Raw genomic sequence first — 13992 nt, 5'->3', positions numbered from 1 at the left:
GGCAGACGCTTAACTGATTGAGCCACACACGTGCCCCTTGACCCCCTATTTAAACTGCACCCTTTCCTGTCACCATCTCACCCACTTCCTAACCCCTTGATCCCACTCTTTTTTCAAAGCTCTGATCACTTTCCAACATTCCATTTCTTAGATTTATTGTTTACTACCTCTCCCTGCAGAGGAGGGATTTTTATCTTATGTTCCTTCAAGTGCCTCCCTAGTAAACGCAGCAGTACTCTATGCATGTCTGTTGAATAAATGAAGGACTAGTTACGAATGGTCACTATATTATCTATTTTATTCCTATTTTTAAATTTTTATCCTTTAATCCTATTTTTTTTATCTAACCTGTCCAAAAGCAAAAACAAAGCAGAAGCAAGCAGGCACAACCCTGAAAGATCCAGTTATTTTTATTTTAATCCTACCAGTTAAGTAATTAACTTAGAACCAAAGGTTTTTGTTTTATAGTGACATCGACAGTCCTTGTGCACCCAGGTTTACCTAGGAAAGAAAACCCCCTTCAACAGGCAGGCTGTGCTCTGTGTTTAAAATCAAGTTGAGGTCTAAAAAGAACTGGGAAACCGCTTTTTTTTTTAAATTGTATTTATTTATTTATTTATTCATGAGAGATAGAGACAGAGAGAGAGAGGCAGAGACACAGGCAGAGGGAGAAGCAGGCTCCATGCAGGGAGCCCGACGTGGGACTCAATCCGGGTCTCCAGGATCAGGCCCTGGGGTGAAGGCTGCACTAAACCACAGAGCCACCCAGGCTGCCTGGGAAGCTTTCTAAAGTCTTCGCTCTCTCTCCTATCTCGAACAAATAGTAACTCTAGGGACAACTCTGGAATTTTCTATCTCATTTGTTTTTCATTACTTTTTTTAGTAAGGTACAGTGATATCATTATTCTCAGTCGCCCTGGGTGATTCCAATATTGATTTTGAGATTCTTCCAGCTATTCTATAGAGTGCACATCATTTATAAGGTTCTACTTCACTTCTGTGGGCATATTTGCATTCTGAATGTTTTATATTTTCCAGATGATAGTATCATATGAAATATGATAGCATTCTTCTGAGTTTTGATAATCCCTACCTCCAGGAAGCTCGAGACCATATGATTTCCTTTTCTATTTTGGTTTAATTCAAATGGAACACATGAGGAAGTTTTTAATAATTATCCAGTATTGCAAAAATATTGAAGAATTTGAGGTGCTGAAGCCTAACTATGCAAATATTCCCACCAAATATGTAAGAAGGCTTAACTCAATATTTTTCCCCTAGGATAGCATTCTAAAAAAATGTATCTTTCTGAAATCTTATTTGCCTGATATTTAAATTATTGAATAAATCGGCTTATATTTTCAGGAAATGAGATTAAGAAGGAACATTGTATAATAATGGTTCAAAACCATAAAGCAATCCTCTCCTATAATCCAAAGATGACAAATTCAAAGGCTTCAAGGGACAAGAGGGCAACATAAACAATTAAAATGGCCTGATGGGATCCTACAGGGAGTAATGGAAATTGTGACAAAGTGAAGCCTCCATTACCTGTTGATGATGGAGACAGCTGTTACTCAGCACAATGGATGGATGCCATAAGGGAACACAATACTGGCAAATTTTGTATTTGTGTATATATCATTTTTATAAGAGAAAAAAACCCTGAATTTTTAGGGGAAATTTCACACTATGTATGCCAAACAGAACACATCTAGGCCACAAGACTCTGCTCTAAAACGGCAGTCAAATGTTAGTACCTAATTCACAGTGTTCTCCTACACTTTCCAGCTTTAAAATGACACCTCAACTATATTTCACAGATAGTAAAATTGTTCTGATTCCTTATTAGTGGACTCTGAGTGTTGAGTGTTTCTTTCAACCAGTGTAGACTGCTAATATGGCAATCCAGGTACCTTCCACGGGAATCCAAGCTGAAGTCAACATTGTAACTGCCATTGCAGGGTATCTACATACACTGCCTTTAAAATCCTTTCCAGTTATTACCCTTGAATCTTCTCTTTCTGGGCATCCTGCCACAAGTATCTGAGACCAGAAGCCTGATGAGACCCCAGCCCCACACTGGGGGACCCCTTACTCAAACCACTTATTTTGATTCATTTCCTTCCCAAGTCTTCCAGGTTTTTCTCATTTTATAGTGCATCTGTTACTATGGAAACACGTGGTACCAAACAACAGAGCAGAAGTGAATAAAACCCCAGCTTTCCATATAAAAACCAACTAATATTTAAGCATCATCGACCATGCATATTCATACCAGGTTTGAGACATCAGAGAAGTGTAAGTTGCATCTAGAAATCAAATAATTATTCTTACTATTTTTTAAGAAGCACAGTTTATTTATTCTATTCCTGGCTCTTAGTATTTATAAGGTCTACTTTATACCCATATCCAATTTGAGAATTTGTCTCTAACCAGAAACAGAGTATTAATCTTTCCTTCCACATGTTTTTCATTTATAGAAAGTAGTGAGGGGGAATTTCTATGCTAATATTAGTGAAGGAAATGGATTAGACCATTGCTAGGTCCCAATCTAGAATTTTAAACCATGACATTACCTTTTTTGCATCTAGACTCATTTTTTAGCCTAAGTAACAGGCATTTACCCACAAACATTTTTTCCTCCTACAAACATTTATTAAAGACCTGACATACATACGCATAAAGCTCGGTGCTGGTGATACAAACACTAAGAGACAAGTTACTTGCTTTAGAAGAGTTCTCAGTCTAGTACAAGAAGGGAACCAAGTAAGAAAACATCTATACAACAGTGTGATGATTGCTTTAAGAAGGGCAACTGAAAATCAGGTGAAAGATTTGGGGGTAGGAGGTAGGGTCAGGGAACAGAAGCTGGGCAGTAAGTTTTCAATGAGATGGTGATAATCAGATGCTCCTTTTGAGGTGGGAGTGAAGACAGAACAGGTAAGAGGCTGATACAAGGTCTAATTGAGAGATGCTATGGCAGTGGGGATAGGGAGGGGGAAATGCAAGAAGGCTGATTAAATTTAGGTACTCTTTGGATATGAAGGGGTAAAACAAACTACTATTTAACTCAAGTCATGAATGGCTGTTACTCAAATATTATTGGAAATTTCCTTTTATTATTTGTTTCCATGTCTCTGAAACCTAGACAAGAAAACTCTACATTTAAGAGTTTTTTCCCTTTAACCACCATCCCCTCCCATCAGTGTTTATATTTTTAGAAATTAAATCATACCCACGTAGCAACTGTCTCTACTTTGGGGGAAGAATTTTTTAAACAAATGAAGTCTTCTACTCTTCCCTTCTTGAAAGTTCTTTTCCTGGGTCAGGCAGTGCAACTAAATTAGGCAGGTGGGCAACCCAGCTAATGACTGAGAACAACTTAGTTTGAAAAATCAGTGTACTCTACAAATATCTATTTGCATGACTCAAATGACCACCCTTCAAAGCAAAGGGATCAAGTTCTTTCCAGAAAACAGCTAAAAAAGAGTTTCTTAAATAGGATGTCAACCTTGAATTTGAAAAGTGATTGTGTTGACTCTATCATAGAGTTTATATTTGGGACTGAAGGTGTGAGCGAGCTCATGCCCATTCTTTCCCTCCTATAACTTGTTTTTAAAAGAGTGATGGAACTTGGATAGAGTCCTCTTGATTCAGCTGGACAGCGGGGAAAACGGAGGCTTGGGGTTACGAACCAGTGCTTTATATGAAAAACAAAGGTATTCTTCATTGCTAATTTACCTTCATCACTAATGATGTAATTGGCAATTCCTTTGAAAACTGGCAAAAGGAATCCCCTAACTGACATCTGTTTTAAGATGTAAATTAAATGTGTTTCTTACACAGCAACCAGATATTGATTTTTGCTTTTGATCATTTGGTTAATCATAATACTGAACACAGGGAGGCCATCAAAGCATTTACTTTTCCCTTTTCATGGGGAAATTTGCATGAACAGAAATGCTGAATCAGAGGACTGGAGAGTCAGAGTGGGTTGATTAATCCAGTGATTTGTAAATTATTGAAGGTTCAAGGACTCCAAAAAAAACTTTTCTTATCTACTGACATCAGATTTCAAAGAGCCAGAGTTTGACTCCTCTTCATTACCCTACCTAACTGCATGATATTTTGCCTTGAATGACCTATTTTATGGAGCTATTATGAAGATTAATTAAGATACACAGGTGAAATACTGGGGTGAGGATTGAATGCATCTTGTTCAATATGTTAGCTATAATCACAGGAGTGCAATCCACTTTTCTTATGATCTATATTATTGCACAAGTAGCTAATTGTGTGTGTGTGTGTGTGTGTGTGTGAACAACTGAGTACCACCTTTCTAAAAGACTTAACTGAGCATGCCCAATCCTAACATTTGAGGGAGTAGGAGCACAAATGGAGCCTTAATTATTATACATTTAAATATGATAAATCAAGATAAAAATTGTTAGATATGTTCTACCTGCCTAGCTTGACAAATATGCCTTCAAAACAACGTAGAAGCCAGGTTTAAATTCAGATCTCTTGGGGCCCCCTGAGTGGCTGATTTGGTTAAGTGTCTGCCTTTGGCTCAGGTCATGATCTCAAGATCCTGGGATCCAGCCCCATGTCAGGCTCCCTTTGCCCCTACCTCCTTGTGTTTTCTCTCCCTCTCTCAAATGAATTAAAGCTTTTTTAAAAACTCAGATCTTTTGAATTCCAGAACCCAGCAAAGTAAGGAGAATCAGCCTCCTACCTGGCCCTCTTGGCTCTTTCTACCTAACCTCTAGCACCAACACTATCGACCTGTCCAAGCTCCATCCACACTCCCCATGAACAGTCTTTCCTCAGCCACCCTTGGGCCCAGGAGCCTTTTGAGCAGGAAAGTCCAGGAAGTCTGTGACTGGAACAGAGGGGTGTGGCTGTAAAGTTGCACAGAGGCTGGGGGGATAGAGTAGCTGAGCTCTTTGTAGGGTAGTGCCCAGAGTGGGGGCCCCGCCTGGTAATTTAAGATTTCCTAGATCCTGTTTTTTAGAACTAAAGAACAATGTCCTTCTTTTCCCTTCCATTTCCAAGTCTTTCCTCAGGGAAGAGTTTATAATTATAAAAGCAACATGAAACTGAGCATTAGATTACCCAGCTCACCACAGACATTTCCTATTTATGACAAGAACCATGGAAATAATACCAACTTATCTATGGAGGTTTGGTATTATGTACCAAGCTATTGGAACCGAGACCACAGTTTTCATGGTGGACCAAACTCACACATCACTACAAGACTCGCTAAATGTAAGGGAAGTTAGAATAAAAACAGGCTTAGACTTGAGCCGGTGTCCCATCCATTTCCAAACTATAGTTCTTGCTTCTGCTAAACTGTTTTTGGATAACCCCTTCGCTGCTTCTTACCTTACCTGAGAACGGGACCTCCCCTCAAAATCCTGCCAGTACACAAAGATCAAGTCTGAAAGCCTGCTCTTCCAGACATGTCACTGCGGACTATAGGAGAAAACAGCATCCCCTGGGTAAAGACCACCACGCACACTGTACCATGAACCTTGTGGTAACTATGATTCTGCATCTCAGATGCTCCCTGAGGAGGAGGAGAGCTGGCTGCTATTCAACCCGCTGGCCTACAAGTCCTCGGGTAATGGGCATTTTAGTTCTGTCTTTTTGTTTTGGTGGGTTGTCACCCATCTTTCTTGTTTCTTTGTTCAGAAAAGGGGCAGCGGACCTGCTAATCTAGGTGCCTGATGCCCAGGAGGCTGGGAGGGGAGGAGAAGGCGATCCCAGGTATAAACTACTGGCAGACCATGGCCTAGCAACAAGCAGCCTGCTCTTGGCTGGACCCTGTTTCTCTAAGCACCTGATATTTAGAGCCTGGAGCTGGCTAGGTTCTGGTTTGCTTCCAAGCCTGTTTTTTTTGGTGGTTGTTTTTTGTCAGCACCCCCATTCTTGGCAATTCTCTTAGCTATCTGATAACCTTCTAGTAAATTCTTTTTTGCTCAAGTTAGTTTCATTTGCATGCAAACTAAGAGTCATTGCTGATACACTTGGCAGAGCTCCTGACACAGAGATAATCAATGAATGTGTGTTACATAAATGAATAATTATAACCTGAATGCATATCACTACCATATTTGTAAAAGAATGGTTTTTTCTGATTCATGAGACAATGCTATTGACAAAAAATTTTTTTTAATTCAGAAAGGTTTAAAAAAGAGAAATCACAAAAAGAGAAAAGCAAAGCCATATTTCTACTATCCAGACATGGCCTAACTTTGTTTTTGTTCCTGTTTTTATGTACCTATAGGATACTTCCATTTCACAAAACATGTACTATTGTGCACTTGCTTATTTCCACTTAACACTCAAGTTGTTCCACATCATTACATGATCTTTGAAATGATCACTTTTAATATCTCCATAATTGTTTTGGGGACCTTAAAACACCTTTAACCATGGGCAGCTGGGGTGGCTCAGTGGTTTAAGCACCTGCCTTCATCCCAGGGCACAATCTTGGAATCCTGGGATCGAGTCCCATGTTGGGCTCCCTACATGGGGCCTGCTTCTCCCTCTGCCTGTGTCTCTGCCTCTCTCTGTGTATATCATGAATGAATGAATGAATGAATGAATGAATGAATGAATAAATAACTTTAAAAAAAATACCTTTAACCAGCTCCCAACTTTCAGTTCTAAAGGGTATTTTGTTGTTTTTGCCTGCACTAATTCCTCAGCAAAAACTAAAATTAACATCCAGAGAAATGACTGTGCCAAATAATTTGAACTTTGAAAATAATTGTCGAAAGCTTTTAAAACTGTCCTCCAGGAAGGTTGTACCATGTTATTCTCCCACTGACAGTAATGAAAATGTCCTTCTCATTGCATCCCTGCTGGTACTGAGTATTTGTATTGATACATATATACTATGTATATAACTTACATATACACACACAGACATATATGTTGTTTAATACATGAGACATGGCATCTCATTTTTGTTTTAATTTGCATTTCTGTGGTTAATAGTAAGAGTACTAAATATGTGTATTAGCCTTTTTATTTCATCCTTTCAAATCATTTATTCAGATAATTGGACAATTCTATTAGGTGTTATTTTCTATTTACTGATATGCAAGAATTCTTCAGTGCAATTATTCTATTAACTGTTCTGTCATGCTTGCTGTCAGTATTTTTCTCCATGATTATTTTCTGCCTTAAACTGTATATTTTTGCATACGAAGTCTAAAATATATCCAAGGCTATCTTTTGCTCTGATTCTTTGCATTAATTGTCAAAGATTTTCTTCTAGCTTTGTGTCTCACCTGGCAGATAAACTTCCCAATGTATTTGGAATTCAGTCTGGTGACTAGTGTAAACAGAGGTTCCTAGTTGCAGGTTTTCTACATACTCGGTGTAGTGCCTTGGTTTTGTCTAATACTTCTGTATCAAAATGCTTTATCCATCACACTTCTGTTTCCCCAAACTACCTGAGCCTGTCTCCAGGCTACTCCATTCCAGTGAGCTATCTATTGATTCTTACACCAGTACTACATTGCTATAATATAGTTCGATGACCAGATTTTTATTTCTGTGAGGGCAACCTGCCGCCACCACATATATATTCTTTAGCACAATCTTCTTGACCATAGTCCTATACTTCTTGTGGGTTGATGTTAGAATCATTTTGTCAAGTTTTCCCAACTCCCAAAGCAATAAAACTGTATGATTGATTGTGGAAAAATAACTATTTCATAATATTTTTCTACCCCAAGAATAGTATGTTTTCATTTGTTCATTTCTTATTTTATGTGTTTGAGTAAAATTTTACAGCTTTCTAAACAAGTCTTTAGATGTTTCTTATTATTCCCAAGTATTTTACATACACTTCCTATTTTTCTTGAATTTATATTTTTGTGGGATTTATGAGCAAAATCACTTCCTATTGTATTTTGTAGTTGGTGAAAACAGGCATTTTGGGGGGTAGCCATTGATGTTTCAAAATGTAGTTTATACCCAACCATCTTACTGAAATAGCTCCTAGTTCCTTCAGGTTTTAGTTGACTTGGTTGTGTATCACTTTTAAACAAAATCAAGACACATTTTTTGTTACTTAGGTGAAAAGTTAAACATACTCATTAAATGTTGTTATTTACTTTAAAAAAGCACTTTTCATGAAATAAAATTACATGAAATTGAGGCCATCCCAGAAATTCAAAATGTAACCCTGCATTCCTGCGCTGAGCCACATTCTTTTCTCCAGAGTACTCAGTCTTGTTTTCAAAACTACCCAAAAATGCTCTGAAAGAGACATTCAGTCACTTCTCACTTGGATTAAACAGGTCAAAAACAATTCAGCTGCTGATTAGGAATTGTGACAACTATGGAAGACAAAGAAACACACCAGGAACTTGCTCTTGTGTAAAGAGCAATTTGTCTCTTATTGTAACCCCAGAGACAATAGGCAGGATGATTTTAAAAGTAGAACAGAGCCCACCTGGATATATTAAAAAAAAAAAAAAAAAAGCTGCATGCTCTTCTGTATATGAGCAGATTCCTTTCTTCCACAGATAAGCTTAAGTCTCCTATTTTAAAAGATCAGGATAATAGTATCTACTAATTATTAATTCATGAAATATTTATTGTGCATCTGATTTGGGTTCTGTGTTACTGGGAGAGATTGGAGGACTATCTAGTAATGAATGAGTAGGGATAGGTAGGGACTGAGGAGAAGCTGGAATGTAACAACAGCTCAATAAATAATGTTATTATTACACATTATTATTTATGATTAATCTCTGGAAGGCTAAAAGTCTAGCTCTCCATTGTCCCCCTAAGGCCTAGCATGCAAGTATAAAAGTCCAATATACATGTGTGAAATGTTTGTTGACTGACTGATGGGTTTTTACAAAAACCTCAGTTGCCAGAAAATATTTTGACTCAATTCTTAACTGCTTGCTTAAAACCAATTCTTAGAAGATGCATTTGTTAAAGCCAAGAATACTCCTTTTTTGAAGTCAGAATGAGTTGCTCTTTTTATACTAGTAAAAAAAAAAAAAAAAAAAAAAAGTTTCTAAAAAATCAGATCTTTAAAAGTTGGCACAGAAAAATGCTGTAAGAGTATTCATTCCTTCACTCATTTGCCATTATTGAGCATCTTCTACATGCAAGACACAAAAAAAATGGCCATCAGTTTACAGACATTTAACAAATAGCCAAACAAATAAATAGGAAATTGCAAATTAAGGTGAGTGCTATAGAAGCAAATTAGAAAGGCGGTAAGGAGAATGGGGCTGCTGGGAAAAGGAGAGCAAGGGTGCCCAGAGGATGAGTATAGTTTGTACTGAAAAAGTATAAGGGAAGTGCTTGTGATACTCAACAGACAGGAGACCATGTTAACAGCAGCAAGAGGGTGTGACCAACATAAGTCTGGCCAAATACCCAAGGCTCAGTCTCTGGAACCTATCCCAGGTATGTGAATGTATTTTATGCAAGGAATTGACATGATCCTATCTGCTCTAGAAGAATGATTGGAGGTGCCAAGCAAGGAGCTCCGGATCTTGCTGGAAAGTTACACTAGTGATCCAGGAGAGATGACGACCTGAGGTTTGATCGTGTGGTGGTAGGGATGGAAAGAAGAATCTATCAAGATATATACATGTAGAAGACAAAGTTTATGTAACTTTGTGATGATTTGGGATATAGAGGGCACAGGAAATGAAGGTGTCAAAGACGATTCTCGAGTCTCTGGTAAAAGCAATTCCATGTACAGTGGTGCCATTTACCAAGATTAGAAAGATCAGAAAGGTGTTCAGATTGGGATGTTCTTGTTTCTCCTGTCATTTTTCTTGTTCAATTCGATCTTCTGTTATTTGTTTGCATTGTGTTGGTGGCGTAGCAAAAAGGGAGGAGGCAACATTAATGAACACATTTGGGACAGGGTGTGTCAGGTTAGGTAGCCTATAGGAGACTGAGATCCTGGGTCATCTGGGGGTGTCCACATAAGTGACATTTGTCTGGTACCTTCGAATGCTGCTCTTCCCTACCAGGTTGGGAAACCTCATACATGTTAGCTGGATTCAATAACCTTTAAAGTCTTTCCACAACCCGTAATACTCCATCTTGACCTTCTATTCATATGCTGAAATAATCATGTCATGAAATACAGATCACAGAGATGTTGATGCGCTGGACTAAATAGTGTCCTCCAAAAATTCATGCCTAACCAGAACCTATAAATGTGACCTTATTTGGAAATAGGATTTTTGCAGATATAATCAAGTTGAGGTCATACTAGATTACAATGCACCCTAAATTCATAGGAATGGGGTCCTTTTAAGAAGGGAACTTTGCCATGTGAAGATGGAGGCAGAAACTGGAGAGAAGTTATCACAAACCAAGGAACACCTGGGGCCACCACAGGCTGAAAATGGCAAAAAAGGATCCTCCCCTAGAGGCCTCAGGGGGAGCACAGCCTTGTCTACACCTTGATAAAGGAGTTCAAGCCTCCAGAACCGGGAGAGAACAAATTTTGTTTTTAGCCACCTGGTTTTTGGCAATTTCTTACAGCAGCCCTAGGAAACTAATTGGGCTTAGAGAGTTAGATTACTTGTTTGGGCGTAACTAACAGAACACAGGGCACACAGTATAGGTTCAATAAATATCCATTTCCCTTCCTCTTCTAACGGCCACCACCATTTTCCTGGTGGTTTCTATTACAAATAATCCACACACCAAGCCATTTAGGTAAGTCTCTCTATTCCCGGGGTTGTTTTACATGGGAGAAACGGAGGCTCTATAGAGTTAAATAGCTTGCCCAAGAACACAAAGCTAGGAACGGAGGAGTCAGAGCCCAAACTCAGCTGTCTCATCACCAAGAGGATACCACGTCCCAGAACACCTGCCTCTTACACCTGCAGCATTGAAGCAAACTGACAGAGGAGCTGCCAAACTCTTTTCAATGCCTGCAATTAAAATTCACATTTATTAACAAAATACCAAGTTGCAGGCACCTAGTATAATCGATCTTTACCCATTCCCAGAGGAACACAAAAATCTTATTCTAAGATCAATGCTATCAATAAACTTGCCATCAACTCTATTGCTTCCATTAGCAGTGCTTCTGCTTTGCACATATGCATTCCAAGTCAAGGTATTACCATCAGATTAGACATTTATGGCTTTCATTTACTAAAATTCATTTTCCTCAAGCACTCCCCATTTCATTTTGATGATACTGACTCCTTCTTGCCACCTTAGGAGGCCATATGAATAAATACTCTAAGTATGGAGGAAAGTGTCTCAAACCTTTCCATCCTTTAAATTGATGTCCATCCTTTAAATTATGAAGTAAAAAATAAAAGCATATTCTAAATTTACCTTCCCTCCCTAACTCAGTGAGTTGTGCTGCTGAATATAACAGATATAGAAATATAAGGTGGCAGAGTTGTTATTCTGGGGTGTCAAGTTTCATAAAATTCTAGTGTAGGAGGGGCTTTTCAAGACTATCTTGTCCATCTGGACTCAGGTGAGATAGACTGTGTGTACATACCGTCAAACCCCAGAAGAAAAATGGGATGTGCTGGGGTATTTTGAGTTACCTCTGAGCCAATGGCTATTTCTCGGTCGAACCTTGTGCAATGCCAGGTTTCTCAATTTCCCCAAAAGTGTATTTAGCCTTCCAACCTGTCACCAGCTATTAAGGATGGCACTTTCCTCTGGCTTACTGCCAACTTCTCTATTTATTAATTTGACCCAAAAACAAACAACAACGACAACAACCCACCACAGACAGCCCCAATGCTTCAAATTCCCTTAACCGACATCTAATGTTGAATTAACTCGCGTCCCATGGTTCAAGCTCCAGCTACACACACATGGGTTCCGGGAGGGCAAACACGCTTCTCCTCCAAACGGGGCACAGAGGATTTCTGGACTTTTCAAGTTTACCCTCCGGGAGGCCAACATCACACGCGATTTTGACAAGAGTTTGGAACCAAGATCCTCTTCCACGCTCTGCCCACCCCCGTGCCCGGGAGCCGAAGTTCCCTCTCCATCACAACCCTCCACGCGCGCACACACACGCGCACACACACACATACGTATACACACGCACCGAGGCAAGTAACAAAGGAAAACACAGCCCCATAAAGGCTCCGCTAGCACATCTTCCCGTCCACACCTGCCAAGAGACAAACAGCATACGGAAACCCTGCCCTGGCAATATGTGCCACAGTCGTGGGGCGAAGCAGGCACCCTGGCACCCCCGGGCGTGCGCGGCTGTACACACAAAGAACCGGCGCCGCGCTCGCTAGCGGTCCAGGGGACCAGACACTCCCGGAGCTGGCAGCCAGGGGTGCCCCCCACGCCCTCTCCCCCCGGATAAAGGAACTATCCTTTATGCGACCCGCGGAGGGCCCCGGCTGGAGAGCAGCGGGCGGGGGCGGGGGCGGTCCCCGGATCCCCGCCCTGCAGCCGGCCGGTCCCCAGCCTCCGGCATCTCCAGGCGATGCACACCCCGCGCTGTCAGACGCCCGCCTCGCATCCTCCGCGGGGGAAGCCGGACGCCGGGTCCCGGCCGCGCGCATCCCCGCCAGCGCCCCTCCCCGCGCCGCGTCCCACCCGAGCCGCGCAGCCGGGCGCGCCTGCCTACCTGGCGGCTGGCTGGCGGCGCCTTCTCCGCTCCCGCCGCCGCCGCTACATCGCCCGGAGCGCCACGTTCCGGGTCTCCGCGGGCGCACGCCGGCAACTACTACGGGCTGGGTAGGGGCGAGGAGGCGCGGGCCGGAGGGAGGCGGGAGAGGCAGAGCCGCGGCTCCCTACTCCCCACCCAAGCCTCGCCGGCTACTGAGCATGCCCAGCTGCCCGGCTTCGCCCCTAGGAGGACTTTCCACGAGCGCACGCAGCTGCTCCGGGTTTTCGCGGCAGCCGGCGGGAGGCAGGCAGCAGCAGCTGCGGGGGGCTGGGGGAGGGGAGGCGGGGAGGGGAGGGTCGGGGAGGGTCGGGGAGGGTCTCCACGCTGCGGAGCCCCGAGCCGAGCCGGAGAACGCAGCCGCTTGCCGCTGCCCGCGCCAGCGCAGCCCCTGCACGCCCCCCTCCACGCGCGCTCCGGCTTCGCAGGAATTCTGTGCAGGACCAATGCGGGGCTGGGCTTTGCCCGGGAGGAGAGCCGAGGGGGAGGAGGCGGGGCCGAGAGGCAGATCCTTCCGCTAAGCGCCTCGCTACCACCTGGACCTGGGCTTCCCAAACTTCAACGTGCCGTAGCATTAAAAGGCGTATTCATAGTCACTGGGTCTGTCCAGGTGCCTCAGATTCTGCAAGCTAAATAAGCCTCCAGGTGATGTTGTTGCCACTGGTCCCCTGTGCGGGCTAAGTAACAAGATCTAGAGAACACCCCCCTATGACCTCTGTGTGGCCATCCTTCAATAAGCCAGCCCAGAAACGGTCTGTGGCATCCACAGAGGCCCCTCCTGCCTACAGATGGTGTGGTGGCTAGTGAGGGAAGGTTCCTACTCTACACACACATACACACACGTACACACACACAACTGGGTTGCTGTGCCGCCCTGGAAGAAATCACACTAGGGCTAGGCTCTGAGCATCCAGCACAAACTGGCTACTTTCTGACTTAGAATTTGACAGGGGAATATGAGTTCCTGGACCTCTCCATGCTCATTTTGCTGGTTGGCTAGCAAACTAGCTGCTACATGAGCTGCTCTGCTCAAGTCCAAACCAGCCTCCCTTGGCTGTCCCCTGCCTTTCCTGACCTGGGACAGAAAGTCAGACTGGGCATCCAAGTGATGAATTTATGACACGTGCCATGGTAAGGTTGGGCTAGCCCAGTTAAGAAGACTGGCAGATTGTGACAAGACGAGGACGTTTATATACTGAGAGATGACAAGGCTTTCTGATGAATGAGTAATGTTTGGGCTGAAGCTTGCAATGATACCTTGTGGTTTATATTAAATCCTCTAGTTGTCCACTCTCTTCCCAGCCTCTGAAGGCTCCAGG

General features: G+C 42.4%; 1 protein-coding gene across 1 annotated transcript in view; it reads right to left on the bottom strand.

Moving 5' to 3' along the window:
- The window catches only part of PAK5 (p21 (RAC1) activated kinase 5), a 280280-nt gene extending 267396 nt beyond the window's left edge, over positions 1-12884 (bottom strand). The window contains exon 1 of the mRNA XM_025469322.3: positions 12635-12884. The gene's annotated coding sequence lies outside the window, so the exon portion shown is untranslated. The remainder of the gene's footprint in view (positions 1-12634) is intronic.
- Between the last annotated feature and the right edge of the window lie 1108 nt (positions 12885-13992).

Source organism: Canis lupus, chromosome 24 (genome assembly GCF_003254725.2).
Source record: "Canis lupus dingo isolate Sandy chromosome 24, ASM325472v2, whole genome shotgun sequence".
Taxonomy (NCBI): domain Eukaryota; kingdom Metazoa; phylum Chordata; class Mammalia; order Carnivora; family Canidae; genus Canis; species Canis lupus.
The sequence above is the reverse complement of the archived record's forward strand: the minus strand, read 5'-3'. Positions and strand labels throughout refer to the sequence as shown.